We start from the raw sequence: 17,593 nt of genomic DNA on the forward strand, positions 1-17,593 counted from the left end.
ACATCGAACCTGGAACCTCGCAGGTACCTTTTGGTCCGGAGGTGAAGGGTAAGGTTTGTTGGGGGGCCTCTCTCCTATCGGAGAAGGGCTTGCGATAGACCGCATCCTTTGTGCACGTTTTTTTTTAGTGTAACACGTTTGCACTTTTTCTTGCACTTTGGGTGAATCGAAAGCACGTTCCTCGGCTTTAGATAAAAAAAAAAAAAAAAAAATCTGTTCTTATCAGTTTAATATCTGATACGTCCCCTATCTGGGGACCATATATTAAATGGATTTTTGAGAACGGGGGCCGATTTCGAAGCTTGCTTCCGTCGCCCTATGCATTGACCCGATATGGCAGTATCTTCGGGTACAGTGCACCACCCCCTTACAGGGTTAAAAAGAAAGATTCCTACTTTCATTGCTACCTGCTTGCTGGCTAGCCAGCTAGCCAGCCCTGTGGGCCTTGCTGCTGCTGCAGCCAAAAAACAAAAGGTGGTGCTGCTGCTGCTTCTGCTTCTGCTTGTGTCTGGCCGCTGTTGGAGCGTCCAGGCACAGGACTTCTGCTGCTGCTGACTAAATGGCCTCCTTAATTGGATCATTTGAGTAGCCAGCACACCTGTGCAGGTAGGGCATGACATGATAGGCAGCTGCCTTGATAGCGGGTGGGTGCTGAATGTTCCTAATTGACAAAATAAGATTAATGCTTATGAAGAAATATAAAATCTCATCCCTTCCCCAATATCGCGCCACACCCCTACCCCTTAATTCCCTGGTTGAACTTGATGGACATATGTCTTTTTTCGACCGTACTAACTATGTAACTATGTAACATAACATGGGGGGGGGGGGGTCTCCTGGCTGTTCACACAGGTGTGTCATTGCTGTACATTGACCATGCATTGCTTCTGTGGTATTGCAAAGGCAAAGACAAATGCTTCCAGCCATCCATTGCACTAATGGATTGGTCATCAGCTGGCTGTCTATGTCCCGCATCAATATAGACCAAAGTACAGAGGGTTAGGCTATGCTATTGTGCACCTACCTGATGCATCAGAAGGTGCGAGGCCCTTGCTAAATTCTGTGCACAGACTTTGAGATCTATACTTTAGACTGTATCTAAACCTGCTCCAACATGGACTGACATTCTGGCCTACTTTCAGCCGATGCGACTTGTCTGTCGCTGAACAGTCGCTTTTTATGTATTCAGCACCTATGTATAATGTTGTAAAAATGCTCTAGAAGCTAAAGTCGCAGAAATGTCACACATATTTGGCCTGCAACTTTCTGTGCGACAAATTCAGACAGGAAAAATCAGTATAAATCCTTAGAAAATTATCCCCCAGTGTCTCCATCTGCTGGCGGTATTGAATAAGCATTGCTGCACTGATGGGGTATGCATTAGACGAAAAAAAAGAAGAAAAAGAAGAATAATACGCCCAGAAAAGAGGCGAAAAGGAGAAAAACGTAAAAAAACGTGAAAAAAAAGTAAGAGGAAGAGAAGGGAAAAAAAGGTGGAAATGGGTTTAAAAGTGATTTCGGCGGAGAAATATATATATATATATATATATATATATATATATATATATATATACGCGCACACACACACATATATATAAACGTATTCTCCGTTGAGATATTGCAGCCGCTGCTGTATCCAGGCCCAGGAGCCTTAGCACTGTGCTGTGATGTCACTCAATACCACTGACATCACTAGGTGTAAACAACATCTCTCCTTTGCTGTGTATGTGACTATGGAGCTGTTTGGTGATGTCGTCTATTATGGCCTTCATAGAAGCAACAGGAGATTGTTGCATCCATCTAGAACCCTCAGAACTACAGTGCTATGATGTCACTCACTTCCACAGGCCTTGCAGAGTGTAAACAACAACAACCCAGCTTTGTTGTGTATGTAACCATAGGGATTTGTGATGTCACCTAGAACCTTCACAGCAGCGACAGCTTTATGAGGAGCATCAGCACTACTCTGCCTGAGCAGAACCATCACCGCCATAGGTTGTCAAATAACCCGGGTTTAACCCACACAGGTAAGTCCAATGGGGTGCAGGCATGTCCTCTATGCTTACAGCTTCCCGTGGGTGTTGGTTTGATACCGTTTGGGGACAGCCAAGGAGGCATCTGCAGGCAACAAAGGTAGGTGTGTGCTTGTGTGTGTGTTTCCTATGCAGATCCTAAGCCCAGTGTCACATGCAAGTAGGAGGAGTAAGAAGGGTTCCTGGCAAATCCGGGTTATGGATTGCATTTAAAAAGGCCCCGTGGGAGTGCAATGGGCCCCTGTCTTGCTGCTTAGCAATAATGGTATGGGTTTAGGTTCTGCTGTGTGTACTGGTGGTTGACTGCCCCCCAGCCCAGAGTGTGCATGGAAAATTGTCTGGCAGCCTCCCTGACAGCAAGCAGTGATAGTGCCCATGAAGGGCACCTTGTTGGGCCCGCCCCTTTCACGGTTATCGCTTCTCGGCCTTTTGGCTAAGATCAAGTGTAGTATCTGTTCTTATCAGTTTAATATCTGATACGTCCCCTATCTGGGGACCATATATTAAATGGATTTTTGAGAACGGGGGCCGATTTCGAAGCTTGCTTCCGTCGCCCTATGCATTGACCCGATATGGCAGTATCTTCGGGTACAGTGCACCACCCCCTTACAGGGTTAAAAAGAAAGATTCCTACTTTCATTGCTACCTGCTTGCTGGCTAGCCAGCTAGCCAGCCCTGTGGGCCTTGCTGCTGCTGCAGCCAAAAAACAAAAGGTGGTGCTGCTGCTGCTTCTGCTGCTTCTGCTTCTGCTTGTGTCTGGCCGCTGTTGGAGCGTCCAGGCACAGGACTTCTGCTGCTGCTGACTAAATGGCCTCCTTAATTGGATCATTTGAGTAGCCAGCACACCTGTGCAGGTAGGGCATGACATGATAGGCAGCTGCCTTGATAGCGGGTGGGTGCTGAATGTTCCTAATTGACAAAATAAGATTAATGCTTATGAAGAAATATAAAATCTCATCCCTTCCCCAATATCGCGCCACACCCCTACCCCTTAATTCCCTGGTTGAACTTGATGGACATATGTCTTTTTTCGACCGTACTAACTATGTAACTATGTAACATAACATGGGGGGGGGGGGGGGTCTCCTGGCTGTTCACACAGGTGTGTCATTGCTGTACATTGACCATGCATTGCTTCTGTGGTATTGCAAAGGCAAAGACAAATGCTTCCAGCCATCCATTGCACTAATGGATTGGTCATCAGCTGGCTGTCTATGTCCCGCATCAATATAGACCAAAGTACAGAGGGTTAGGCTATGCTATTGTGCACCTACCTGATGCATCAGAAGGTGCGAGGCCCTTGCTAAATTCTGTGCACAGACTTTGAGATCTATACTTTAGACTGTATCTAAACCTGCTCCAACATGGACTGACATTCTGGCCTACTTTCAGCCGATGCGACTTGTCTGTCGCTGAACAGTCGCTTTTTATGTATTCAGCACCTATGTATAATGTTGTAAAAATGCTCTAGAAGCTAAAGTCGCAGAAATGTCACACATATTTGGCCTGCAACTTTCTGTGCGACAAATTCAGACAGGAAAAATCAGTATAAATCCTTAGAAAATTATCCCCCAGTGTCTCCATCTGCTGGCGGTATTGAATAAGCATTGCTGCACTGATGGGGTATGCATTAGACGAAAAAAAAGAAGAAAAAGAAGAATAATACGCCCAGAAAAGAGGCGAAAAGGAGAAAAACGTAAAAAAACGTGAAAAAAAAGTAAGAGGAAGAGAAGGGAAAAAAAGGTGGAAATGGGTTTAAAAGTGATTTCGGCGGAGAATATATATATATATATATATATATATATATATATATATATATATATACGCGCACACACACACATATATATAAACGTATTCTCCGTTGAGATATTGCAGCCGCTGCTGTGTCCAGGCCCAGGAGCCTTAGCACTGTGCTGTGATGTCACTCAATACCACTGACATCACTAGGTGTAAACAACATCTCTCCTTTGCTGTGTATGTGACTATGGAGCTGTTTGGTGATGTCGTCTATTATGGCCTTCATAGAAGCAACAGGAGATTGTTGCATCCATCTAGAACCCTCAGAACTACAGTGCTATGATGTCACTCACTTCCACAGGCCTTGCAGACTGTAAACAACAACAACCCAGCTTTGTTGTGTATGTAACCATAGGGATTTGTGATGTCACCTAGAACCTTCACAGCAGCGACAGCTTTATGAGGAGCATCAGCACTGCTCTGCCTGAGCAGAACCATCACCGCCATAGGTTGTCAAATAACCCGGGTTTAACCCACACAGGTAAGTCCAATGGGGTGCAGGCATGTCCTCTATGCTTACAGCTTCCCGTGGGTGTTGGTTTGATACCGTTTGGGGACAGCCAAGGAGGCATCTGCAGGCAACAAAGGTAGGTGTGTGCTTGTGTGTGTGTTTCCTATGCAGATCCTAAGCCCAGTGTCACATGCAAGTAGGAGGAGTAAGAAGGGTTCCTGGCAAGTCCGGGTTATGGATTGCATTTAAAAAGGCCCCGTGGGAGTGCAATGGGCCCCTGTCTTGCTGCTTAGCAATAATGGTATGGGTTTAGGTTCTGCTGTGTGTACTGGTGGTTGACTGCCCCCCAGCCCAGAGTGTGCATGGAAAATTGTCTGGCAGCCTCCCTGACAGCAAGCAGTGATAGTGCCCATGAAGGGCACCTTGTTGGGCCCGCCCCTTTCACGGTTATCGCTTCTCGGCCTTTTGGCTAAGATCAAGTGTAGTATCTGTTCTTATCAGTTTAATATCTGATACGTCCCCTATCTGGGGACCATATATTAAATGGATTTTTGAGAACGGGGGCCGATTTCGAAGCTTGCTTCCGTCGCCCTATGCATTGACCCGATATGGCAGTATCTTCGGGTACAGTGCACCACCCCCTTACAGGGTTAAAAAGAAAGATTCCTACTTTCATTGCTACCTGCTTGCTGGCTAGCCAGCTAGCCAGCCCTGTGGGCCTTGCTGCTGCTGCAGCCAAAAAACAAAAGGTGGTGCTGCTGCTGCTTCTGCTGCTTCTGCTTCTGCTTGTGTCTGGCCGCTGTTGGAGCGTCCAGGCACAGGACTTCTGCTGCTGCTGACTAAATGGCCTCCTTAATTGGATCATTTGAGTAGCCAGCACACCTGTGCAGGTAGGGCATGACATGATAGGCAGCTGCCTTGATAGCGGGTGGGTGCTGAATGTTCCTAATTGACAAAATAAGATTAATGCTTATGAAGAAATATAAAATCTCATCCCTTCCCCAATATCGCGCCACACCCCTACCCCTTAATTCCCTGGTTGAACTTGATGGACATATGTCTTTTTTCGACCGTACTAACTATGTAACTATGTAACATAACATGGGGGGGGGAGGGGGGGGGGTCTCCTGGCTGTTCACACAGGTGTGTCATTGCTGTACATTGACCATGCATTGCTTCTGTGGTATTGCAAAGGCAAAGACAAATGCTTCCAGCCATCCATTGCACTAATGGATTGGTCATCAGCTGGCTGTCTATGTCCCGCATCAATATAGACCAAAGTACAGAGGGTTAGGCTATGCTATTGTGCACCTACCTGATGCATCAGAAGGTGCGAGGCCCTTGCTAAATTCTGTGCACAGACTTTGAGATCTATACTTTAGACTGTATCTAAACCTGCTCCAACATGGACTGACATTCTGGCCTACTTTCAGCCGATGCGACTTGTCTGTCGCTGAACAGTCGCTTTTTATGTATTCAGCACCTATGTATAATGTTGTAAAAATGCTCTAGAAGCTAAAGTCGCAGAAATGTCACACATATTTGGCCTGCAACTTTCTGTGCGACAAATTCAGACAGGAAAAATCAGTATAAATCCTTAGAAAATTATCCCCCAGTGTCTCCATCTGCTGGCGGTATTGAATAAGCATTGCTGCACTGATGGGGTATGCATTAGACGAAAAAAAAGAAGAAAAAGAAGAATAATACGCCCAGAAAAGAGGCGAAAAGGAGAAAAACGTAAAAAAACGTGAAAAAAAAGTAAGAGGAAGAGAAGGGAAAAAAAGGTGGAAATGGGTTTAAAAGTGATTTCGGCGGAGAAATATATATATATATATATATATATATATATATATATATACGCGCACACACACACATATATATAAACGTATTCTCTGTTGAGATATTGCAGCCGCTGCTGTGTCCAGGCCCAGGAGCCTTAGCACTGTGCTGTGATGTCACTCAATACCACTGACATCACTAGGTGTAAACAACATCTCTCCTTTGCTGTGTATGTGACTATGGAGCTGTTTGGTGATGTCGTCTATTATGGCCTTCATAGAAGCAACAGGAGATTGTTGCATCCATCTAGAACCCTCAGAACTACAGTGCTATGATGTCACTCACTTCCACAGGCCTTGCAGAGTGTAAACAACAACAACCCAGCTTTGTTGTGTATGTAACCATAGGGATTTGTGATGTCACCTAGAACCTTCACAGCAGCGACAGCTTTATGAGGAGCATCAGCACTGCTCTGCCTGAGCAGAACCATCACCGCCATAGGTTGTCAAATAACCCGGGTTTAACCCACACAGGTAAGTCCAATGGGGTGCAGGCATGTCCTCTATGCTTACAGCTTCCCGTGGGTGTTGGTTTGATACCGTTTGAGGACAGCCAAGGAGGCATCTGCAGGCAACAAAGGTAGGTGTGTGCTTGTGTGTGTGTTTCCTATGCAGATCCTAAGCCCAGTGTCACATGCAAGTAGGAGGAGTAAGAAGGGTTCCTGGCAAATCCGGGTTATGGATTGCATTTAAAAAGGCCCCGTGGGAGTGCAATGGGCCCCTGTCTTGCTGCTTAGCAATAATGGTATGGGTTTAGGTTCTGCTGTGTGTACTGGTGGTTGACTGCCCCCCAGCCCAGAGTGTGCATGGAAAATTGTCTGGCAGCCTCCCTGACAGCAAGCAGTGATAGTGCCCATGAAGGGCACCTTGTTGGGCCCGCCCCTTTCACGGTTATCGCTTCTCGGCCTTTTGGCTAAGATCAAGTGTAGTATCTGTTCTTATCAGTTTAATATCTGATACGTCCCCTATCTGGGGACCATATATTAAATGGATTTTTGAGAACGGGGGCCGATTTCGAAGCTTGCTTCCGTCGCCCTATGCATTGACCCGATATGGCAGTATCTTCGGGTACAGTGCACCACCCCCTTACAGGGTTAAAAAGAAAGATTCCTACTTTCATTGCTACCTGCTTGCTGGCTAGCCAGCTAGCCAGCCCTGTGGGCCTTGCTGCTGCTGCAGCCAAAAAACAAAAGGTGGTGCTGCTGCTGCTTCTGCTGCTTCTGCTGCTTCTGCTTCTGCTTGTGTCTGGCCGCTGTTGGAGCGTCCAGGCACAGGACTTCTGCTGCTGCTGACTAAATGGCCTCCTTAATTGGATCATTTGAGTAGCCAGCACACCTGTGCAGGTAGGGCATGACATGATAGGCAGCTGCCTTGATAGCGGGTGGGTGCTGAATGTTCCTAATTGACAAAATAAGATTAATGCTTATAAAGAAATATAAAATCTCATCCCTTCCCCAATATCGCGCCACACCCCTACCCCTTAATTCCCTGGTTGAACTTGATGGACATATGTCTTTTTTCGACCGTACTAACTATGTAACTATGTAACATAACATGGGGGGGGGGGGGGGGGGTCTCCTGGCTGTTCACACAGGTGTGTCATTGCTGTACATTGACCATGCATTGCTTCTGTGGTATTGCAAAGGCAAAGACAAATGCTTCCAGCCATCCATTGCACTAATGGATTGGTCATCAGCTGGCTGTCTATGTCCCGCATCAATATAGACCAAAGTACAGAGGGTTAGGCTATGCTATTGTGCACCTACCTGATGCATCAGAAGGTGCGAGGCCCTTGCTAAATTCTGTGCACAGACTTTGAGATCTATACTTTAGACTGTATCTAAACCTGCTCCAACATGGACTGACATTCTGGCCTACTTTCAGCCGATGCGACTTGTCTGTCGCTGAACAGTCGCTTTTTATGTATTCAGCACCTATGTATAATGTTGTAAAAATGCTCTAGAAGCTAAAGTCACAGAAATGTCACACATATTTGGCCTGCAACTTTCTGTGCGACAAATTCAGACAGGAAAAATCAGTATAAATCCTTAGAAAATTATCCCCCAGTGTCTCCATCTGCTGGCGGTATTGAATAAGCATTGCTGCACTGATGGGGTATGCATTAGACGAAAAAAAAGAAGAAAAAGAAGAATAATACGCCCAGAAAAGAGGCGAAAAGGAGAAAAATGTAAAAAAACGTGAAAAAAAAGTAAGAGGAAGAGAAGGGAAAAAAAGGTGGAAATGGGTTTAAAAGTGATTTCGGCGGAGATATATATATATATATATATATATATATATATATATATACGCGCACACACACACATATATATAAACGTATTCTCCGTTGAGATATTGCAGCCGCTGCTGTGTCCAGGCCCAGGAGCCTTAGCACTGTGCTGTGATGTCACTCAATACCACTGACATCACTAGGTGTAAACAACATCTCTCCTTTGCTGTGTATGTGACTATGGAGCTGTTTGGTGATGTCGTCTATTATGGCCTTCATAGAAGCAACAGGAGATTGTTGCATCCATCTAGAACCCTCAGAACTACAGTGCTATGATGTCACTCACTTCCACAGGCCTTGCAGACTGTAAACAACAACAACCCAGCTTTGTTGTGTATGTAACCATAGGGATTTGTGATGTCACCTAGAACCTTCACAGCAGCGACAGCTTTATGAGGAGCATCAGCACTGCTCTGCCTGAGCAGAACCATCACCGCCATAGGTTGTCAAATAACCCGGATTTAACCCACACAGGTAAGTCCAATGGGGTGCAGGCATGTCCTCTATGCTTACAGCTTCCCGTGGGTGTTGGTTTGATACCGTTTGGGGACAGCCAAGGAGGCATCTGCAGGCAACAAAGGTAGGTGTGTGCTTGTGTGTGTGTTTCCTATGCAGATCCTAAGCCCAGTGTCACATGCAAGTAGGAGGAGTAAGAAGGGTTCCTGGCAAATCCGGGTTATGGATTGCATTTAAAAAGGCCCCGTGGGAGTGCAATGGGCCCCTGTCTTGCTGCTTAGCAATAATGGTATGGGTTTAGGTTCTGCTGTGTGTACTGGTGGTTGACTGCCCCCCAGCCCAGAGTGTGCATGGAAAATTGTCTGGCAGCCTCCCTGACAGCAAGCAGTGATAGTGCCCATGAAGGGCACCTTGTTGGGCCCGCCCCTTTCACGGTTATCGCTTCTCGGCCTTTTGGCTAAGATCAAGTGTAGTATCTGTTCTTATCAGTTTAATATTTAATACTTACCTGGCAGGGGAGATACCATGATCGCTACGGTCTGAAGAACTCCAAGCATTGTGGTAGAGATTTTGCGTAGTACGATTGCAGTACTTTTCGTTCTTATTAGAACCGCATTTCTCTAGAGCATACCACCTGAAGATCGTCTCCTGCCTGCCTCGGAACATCTGAAGAAGGAGAAGATCTTGAAGACTGCAGCTCCGGAAGAAGCCGACGAAGAACCTGGAAGAAGGGAATCGGCGGTGAATTCCGGAACAGCGGCGAAGAGGAAGGCGGCGCAGAATCTTTTCGAAGAAACTCGCTGCCTCTGGAGAAGGATTTGCATAGCTCCTCCCACCGGGACCGGATCTGCATAGCTCCTCCCACCCGGGAAAGAAGACTTTGCGAAGCCTCTCTCCACAAGTAAGCAAGGAAGCGGAAAAGAGCCTGCTGGAAGAAGCCATGGCCTCAACCAGCAAGTCCACCCAGGAGGCTGCAGGGCAAGGCCTGGAGGTCCAGCCCCAACCACAGCAAGCTTCAACCTCCACCACGGCAAGGCAGAAGGGCGGCAGAATTCCTAACCTGGAAGCTCCAACCCTGGAGCCCTGGATGAGGCAGACTGTTGCCTTGAAGCTCAAGCCCGTGGATGGAAGGGTGCCGGACATGTCCCACGACGTGTTCTGCAAGAAGATGCTGGCGGATCAAGGCTTCCCCACGGCTGACACCCTGGGAATAGCAACCTTCTTTTCGGGAATCTTCTACATCACCTTTGCCACCATTGGGACCTGTAGAAGATACTGGGAGGTGGTGAAAGCGGCGAGTCCCGAATCCCCTTTCTCTCGCTTTGTGGGCAACTGCCTTATTCAAAGAGAGGAGAGGCGGGTGACGGTCTCAATGCGGAACCCACACACCCCAGGCACGGACATCTCGACCTTCCTGAAGCGCTTCTGCACCGTGGTGAGGGAGCCCACCCGCATCCTGAACTCACTCGGATACTGGACCTGCAAGTGGTCTGTGGTCGTCAGACTCAACAAGAACCCTGCTTCTCCAGACGGACTACAGCACCTGCCAACGACATTTTCCTTGGGCAACTCCACAGGACTTATCTTCTACCCGGACATGCCGCAGACCTGCAGGAGATGCGGCAAGATGGGCCACGAGGGCAAGGACTGTACGGAGGATGCCTGCAGGTATTGCCGTGTGACAGGTCACACGACCAAGGACTGCCCCAAGAGCAAGACCTGCAACCTCTGCGGACTGGCAGCCCACAGCTACAAGGACTGCCCCCAGAGGGAGAGAACATGGGCATCTGTGGCAGCGAGAGCACCGAAGCCAGCCCCAGCTCCGGAGCCAACACCACGGATGGCCAAGCCGACCAAGGAGGGTAAGAAGGCGAAAGCCACCACCCCTGCCCCATCCCCCCCCTCCCCTGCCCCTCCCGCCCCATCCCCTGCCCCTCCCGCCCCATCTCCTGCCCCATCCCGCCCCACCCCTGCCCCATCCCGTCCCACCCCTGCCCCATCCCGTCCCACCCCTCCCCCTCCTGCCCCATCCCGTCCCACCCCTGCCCCTCCTACCCCATCCCGTCCCACCCCTGCCCCTCCTGCCCCATCCCGCCCCACCCCTGCCCCCCGTACCCCACCCCGGCCCACCCCTGCCCCGTCCTCCCCTGCCCGGCCCACCCCTGCCCCGTCCTCCCCTGCCCGGCCCACCCCTGCCCCGTCCTCCCCTGCCCGGGCACTCTCTCCTGCCCCCCGCCCCACCCAGCCTCCTTTCTCTCCTGGCCCAGCAGCACCTAACCCCCCTCCAGCTGCTGGTGCCCGCCCTTCGGAGGACTTTCCTGTGCTTCCTCCCCCAGGTACCATACAGAGGAAGAGGAAAGGAAGGGACAACGTATCAGAAGAGTCCCACAAAAGAAAGATAATCGAGACCTGCGAGACCCCTCAAGCTTCAGATGAGGAGGAGGAGATGGAGCAGGTCTGCGAGAGCCTTGAGGCTTCAGAAGGAGAGGAGGTGATGGAGCAGGCCCAAGTGGAGCAGGTCCAAGCAGAGCCAGTCCAAGCTCAATCTATGGAGGAGCTGCTGCAGGACCCAGAGGTTAAGAAAATCCTAGACACTCCGTCCAACACGGTCTACGACGAGTTCTTGGAAGGGCGCTACGAGAAGCCACAGGAGCCGACAGGCGCCAGAGAAGAGGACCCGTCCGACCAGACTGGTAACTAGTATCAGAACTAACCTCTCTTTTTATTCCCATGGCTGATCTCAACATCTTCTGCATTAATGTGAGGAGTATTAGAGGTTGGTTCAGATTTCAGACTGTTCTTACGTTCTTAGATTCCCAGAGGTGTGATGTTTACATGTTGCAGGAATGTGCTTTGTCTGCTTCTAGGTCTTACAACCATCTGGCCAGGCAGTGGCCTCACGGCCCTTCCTACTGGTCTGGTGGGGGCGACAATAGGTCTGCGGGGGTGGCCATCCTGATCAGGGGAGGTAACTTTGCACTTGATTCCGTCCGGGAGCTCGTCTGTGGCAGACTTCTTGTCGCAGACGGTTCCTGGGCGGGTGAGCCCGTGCGGCTCATCAACGTGTATGCCTCCCCTGAGAGGGATGTCCGACTGGAGGTTCTCCAGGCCCTGCGGGCTGAACTCGCCACCACTAGAGCAGTAGTGTTGGGTGGTGACTTCAACTGCCCCATTGAGGTGGAAGGGCGCAGTTCTGGCACATCCGCCAACCTGGACGTGACGTCTAAACTGCTGATTGAGATGGTGACGGAGGCATCCTTGCAGGACGTTGTCGGGTCCATCGGGAACGGCTCCGTAAACTATACGTGGAGCCGCCCCGATGGCTCGCTCCGTTCTCGGATAGACTTCATCTTCACTTCGAGAACAGTCAGAAAGGTGTCGTACTCTATGGTCCCCTGCTTCTTCTCTGACCACAGGGCCATTCGATTCCGGGGGACTCTGGGCCATGGATTCCCACCTGGCCCGGGCTCCTGGAAGTTGAATTGTGCCCTGTTGGAGCAGAGGGAGGTCATGGAGGAACTTAGGGATGCTTACCTTGTATGGCGAAATGACAAATGTCTGTTCAAGTGCATCAGCGATTGGTGGGAATATGTTAAAGTCGAATTCCGTTGTTTCTTTCAGGCAAAAGGCAGACAACAGGCGTGTGCGAAGAAGTGGGACTTGAGGAAACTGCAGCGCGAGCTGCGGTCCCTGCAGGACCTGCTCCAGTGTGGCTGGGACGTCAGGGAGGAGCTGGAGGAGACCAAAAAGAGCTTGAAAAGGCACTTTGAGGAGGAATCCAAGCGAATCGTCTTTCGTTCCAAGGTGGAGAACCTGGAGAAGGGTGAGAAATGTAACTCTTTCTTTTTCAGGAAGCTCCATGCCGGCCACACGCCCCTGACTGAGCTACGAGATGAGACCGGACACATGAGGAGCGGCAAGGAGGAAGTGGTGGGGGTCGTCCACGACTTCTACAGCAACCTCTACGCCCCCAAGTCATCCGACCCCGAAGCCGCCGAGAGGTTCCTGTCAGGTGTCACTAACGTTGTTGATCCCGCAGGTGCGGCGGCTATGGACGATCCCTTGACGGTGGGGGAGCTGCTCTCTGCCGCTAAATCCTTTAAGCCCGGCAGGACCCCGGGCAGTGACGGTCTCCCGGCCGAGCTCTACGTAGCGCTGGGTGACCTGATCTGTCCGGACCTGTTGGAGGTGTACGAGGAGATGGTGGTGGGGGGCAGAATGCCTCCGTCGTTGAGGGAAGGGATGATCACGATCTTGTATAAGCGGAAGGGGGAGAGATGTGACCTGAAAAACTGGCGTCCCATCTCTCTCCTGAACGTGGACTACAAGATCCTCGCCAAGGTGCTGGCCAACAGGCTGAAACCTGTCATGGGGCAGATCGTCCATCCGGACCAGACCTGCAGCATTCCTGGCCGCAGGATTGCCGACAGCCTTGCCCTTGTGAGAGACACGGTCCATTACATCCAGGACCGCGGGGGCCGCGCCGCCCTGGTCAGCTTAGATCAGGAGAAGGCGTTCGACCGTGTCTCCCACGCATTCATGGACAGGGTTTTGCGCAGGCTGGGTCTGGGGAAGATGTTTTGCTCTTTTGTTAACGTTATGTATTTTGACATTTACAGCACGGTGTTGGTGAACGGCTGGAAGACTGACCCCTTTCCTATTCTTTCAGGGGTTAGACAAGGCTGCCCTCTTTCACCTCTCCTTTTTGTTTGTGTTATAGAGCTCTTCGCTGAGACTATCCGGCAGAATGGAGAGATCAGAGGGATCACCGCACCAGGACCAGATCGCCACGAGGTCAAGTGCTCGCTCTACATGGACGACGTGACCGTCTTCTGCGCTGACCAGCGTTCGGTGACTGCACTCGTCCAGACCTGCGAGGACTTCGGCAGAGCTTCGGGGGCAAAAGTCAACTGCGGGAAGTCGGAGGCCATGCTCTTCGGGAAGTGGCACATGGCTTCTTCCGCCCCCTTCCCCTTTGCCGTTAAGCCGGACTTCATTCAAATTCTTGGAGTCTGGTTCGGGAAGGAAGGAGCGGCCCTTAAGTCTTGGCAAGACCGACTAGGAAGGATAAACTCAAAGATCGGACTGTGGAGCTCCAGAAAGCTCACGATGGAAGGCAAGGCACTTGTCCTGCGGAGTGAAGTTTTGCCTGTGCTCCAATATACCGCACAGGCCTGGCCTCCCCATACCACCGTTTGCAAGGCCATCACCCGGACAGTGTTTGGCTTCGTCTGGGGCAAAATGGACAGAGTCAAGAGGACCGTGATGTACAAGGAACCCCGCAAGGGTGGGAAGGGAATACCCGACATCCCCGCTCTGCTGAGGGCCTCCTTTGCATGTGTCACGGTGCAGCGGACTCTTGTTGAAAAGACTGGCTCAGCGGGCAGGTCCATGTCTCGCTTGCTTCTCATGCCCCTCTGGAGACAGCTGGGCTGGGACAAGTGGGACAGCTCCATCCCTTACAACTGGAACACTCCCTGGTTCTATGGGGATGTTGTCCGGTTTGTGAGGGAGCACCAGCTGGAAGGACTGAAACCAGACCTATGGAAGCCAAAGACAATCCACAAGCTCATCCGAGCTAAGGACTCGACCGAGCTGGTTCCGGGACTCCCCGCAGCCACTGCAGAGACAGTTTGGAACAATGTGGCCTCAAAGCGGCTTACCAATGGACACAAGGACTTGTCGTGGATGGCCGTCATGGGAGGTCTCTCTCTCAGGTCATTCATGCATGCCCGCAACCTGTGCAAGACCCGGTACTGCCCCCGTTGCCCCTACGTGGAGGAAACATCTTTCCACGTGTTTTGGCAGTGCCCCTTTGCACAGGGTCTGTTGGACGCCCTAGAACAGGAACTCAGAGACTCAGTGCCCAGGAGCTGCCTATCGTACCATTCGGTGCTTTACGGCCTGTTCCCTGGGACCCACGACGTGGAGGCCATCCAGGAGGCCTGGCGCCTTATGAACTGTTTTAAGGACGCAGTGTGGCTTGCCAGGAACCGCCTCGTGATCAACAGGGAAAACATGTCCGTCCGGGACTGCCGCAGGTTCATCAAGAACCTGCTTAGAGACTATTACATCTTGGACAGCTCGGCCGTTGATGAGGAAGAAGAGGAGTGAAGACCCCTCTCCTTCTCCCATGTCTCCCTGAAGATACAGCCCAACAGTTTGGCCCTGTGATCCGCCCCCTCCCTACCCCCACATAGTCGCCCACACCCCTACCCCGATCACAGATTGTATTATTTGGTTTTTGTTTGATCTCTTGTGCTTTTCTATTGCAGGATTGAGCTGAATGTTAGAGTAGCATGGTGTGCGATGTATAGCTTAGGGAACCTTTGCTGTGTATTGTACTATCATGCTTTGTGTGACTGTAATTTATTGTACGACTTGTAATGACTGAACGGAATATATATACGCGCACACACACACATATATATAAACGTATTCTCCGTTGAGATATTGCAGCCGCTGCTGTGTCCAGGCCCAGGAGCCTTAGCACTGTGCTGTGATGTCACTCAATACCACTGACATCACTAGGTGTAAACAACATCTCTCCTTTGCTGTGTATGTGACTATGGAGCTGTTTGGTGATGTCGTCTATTATGGCCTTCATAGAAGCAACAGGAGATTGTTGCATCCATCTAGAACCCTCAGAACTACAGTGCTATGATGTCACTCACTTCCACAGGCCTTGCAGACTGTAAACAACAACAACCCAGCTTTGTTGTGTATGTAACCATAGGGATTTGTGATGTCACCTAGAACCTTCACAGCAGCGACAGCTTTATGAGGAGCATCAGCACTGCTCTGCCTGAGCAGAACCATCACCGCCATAGGTTGTCAAATAACCCGGGTTTAACCCACACAGGTAAGTCCAATGGGGTGCAGGCATGTCCTCTATGCTTACAGCTTCCCGTGGGTGTTGGTTTGATACCGTTTGGGGACAGCCAAGGAGGCATCTGCAGGCAACAAAGGTAGGTGTGTGCTTGTGTGTGTGTTTCCTATGCAGATCCTAAGCCCAGTGTCACATGCAAGTAGGAGGAGTAAGAAGGGTTCCTGGCAAATCCGGGTTATGGATTGCATTTAAAAAGGCCCCGTGGGAGTGCAATGGGCCCCTGTCTTGCTGCTTAGCAATAATGGTATGGGTTTAGGTTCTGCTGTGTGTACTGGTGGTTGACTGCCCCCCAGCCCAGAGAGTGCATGGAAAATTGTCTGGTAGCCTCCCTGACAGCAAGCAGTGATAGTGCCCATGAAGGGCACCTTGTTGGGCCCGCCCCTTTCACGGTTATCGCTTCTCGGCCTTTTGGCTAAGATCAAGTGTAGTATCTGTTCTTATCAGTTTAATATCTGATACGTCCCCTATCTGGGGACCATATATTAAATGGATTTTTGAGAACGGGGGCCGATTTCGAAGCTTGCTTCCGTCGCCCTATGCATTGACCCGATATGGCAGTATCTTCGGGTACAGTGCACCACCCCCTTACAGGGTTAAAAAGAAAGATTCCTACTTTCATTGCTACCTGCTTGCTGGCTAGCCAGCTAGCCCGCCCTGTGGGCCTTGCTGCTGCTGCAGCCAAAAAACAAAAGGTGGTGCTGCTGCTGCTTCTGCTTCTGCTTGTGTCTGGCCGCTGTTGGAGCGTCCAGGCACAGGACTTCTGCTGCTGCTGACTAAATGGCCTCCTTAATTGGATCATTTGAGTAGCCAGCACACCTGTGCAGGTAGGGCATGACATGATAGGCAGCTGCCTTGATAGCGGGTGGGTGCTGAATGTTCCTAATTGACAAAATAAGATTAATGCTTATGAAGAAATATAAAATCTCATCCCTTCCCCAATATCGCGCCACACCCCTACCCCTTAATTCCCTGCTTGAACTTGATGGACATATGTCTTTTTTCGACCGTACTAACTATGTAACTATGTAACATAACATGGGGGGGGGGGGGGGGTCTCCTGGCTGTTCACACAGGTGTGTCATTGCTGTACATTGACCATGCATTGCTTCTGTGGTATTGCAAAGGCAAAGACAAATGCTTCCAGCCATCCATTGCACTAATGGATTGGTCATCAGCTGGCTGTCTATGTCCCGCATCAATATAGACCAAAGTACAGAGGGTTAGGCTATGCTATTGTGCACCTACCTGATGCATCAGAAGGTGCGAGGCCCTTGCTAAATTCTGTGCACAGACTTTGAGATCTATACTTTAGACTGTATCTAAACCTGCTCCAACATGGACTGACATTCTGGCCTACTTTCAGCCGATGCGACTTGTCTGTCGCTGAACAGTCGCTTTTTATGTATTCAGCACCTATGTATAATGTTGTAAAAATGCTCTAGAAGCTAAAGTCGCAGAAATGTCACACATATTTGGCCTGCAACTTTCTGTGCGACAAATTCAGACAGGAAAAATCAGTATAAATCCTTAGAAAATTATCCCCCAGTGTCTCCATCTGCTGGCGGTATTGAATAAGCATTGCTGCACTGATGGGGTATGCATTAGACGAAAAAAAAGAAGAAAAAGAAGAATAATACGCCCAGAAAAGAGGCGAAAAGGAGAAAAACGTAAAAAAACGTGAAAAAAAAGTAAGAGGAAGAGAAGGGAAAAAAAGGTGGAAATGGGTTTAAAAGTGATTTCGGCGGAGAAATATATATATATATATATATATATATATATATATATATATATATATATATATATTATAACGCGCACACACACACATATATATAAACGTATTCT

The 17,593-nt window shown here is 49.7% G+C and overlaps 5 non-coding genes and 1 pseudogene across 5 annotated transcripts; all 6 read left to right on the forward strand.

Moving 5' to 3' along the window:
• Positions 1 to 180: 180 nt before the first annotated feature.
• On the forward strand, positions 181 to 365 carry LOC130300113 (U2 spliceosomal RNA). Its single transcript, XR_008851125.1, has one exon. It is a non-coding gene; the product is annotated as a U2 spliceosomal RNA (small nuclear RNA).
• A 2,081-nt stretch (positions 366 to 2,446) lies between these two features.
• On the forward strand, positions 2,447 to 2,637 carry LOC130300042 (U2 spliceosomal RNA). Its single transcript, XR_008851057.1, has one exon. It is a non-coding gene; the product is annotated as a U2 spliceosomal RNA (small nuclear RNA).
• Positions 2,638 to 4,730: 2,093 nt separating this feature from the next.
• LOC130300043 (U2 spliceosomal RNA) lies at positions 4,731 to 4,921 on the forward strand. Its single transcript, XR_008851058.1, has one exon. It is a non-coding gene; the product is annotated as a U2 spliceosomal RNA (small nuclear RNA).
• A 2,091-nt stretch (positions 4,922 to 7,012) lies between these two features.
• Positions 7,013 to 7,203, forward strand: LOC130300044 (U2 spliceosomal RNA). Its single transcript, XR_008851059.1, has one exon. It is a non-coding gene; the product is annotated as a U2 spliceosomal RNA (small nuclear RNA).
• Positions 7,204 to 9,299: 2,096 nt separating this feature from the next.
• On the forward strand, positions 9,300 to 9,478 carry LOC130300129 (U2 spliceosomal RNA; annotated as a pseudogene).
• A 6,665-nt stretch (positions 9,479 to 16,143) lies between these two features.
• On the forward strand, positions 16,144 to 16,334 carry LOC130300045 (U2 spliceosomal RNA). Its single transcript, XR_008851060.1, has one exon. It is a non-coding gene; the product is annotated as a U2 spliceosomal RNA (small nuclear RNA).
• Positions 16,335 to 17,593: the final 1,259 nt, after the last annotated feature.

This window comes from Hyla sarda, unplaced genomic scaffold (assembly GCF_029499605.1).
Source record: "Hyla sarda isolate aHylSar1 unplaced genomic scaffold, aHylSar1.hap1 scaffold_107, whole genome shotgun sequence".
NCBI lineage: Eukaryota > Metazoa > Chordata > Amphibia > Anura > Hylidae > Hyla > Hyla sarda.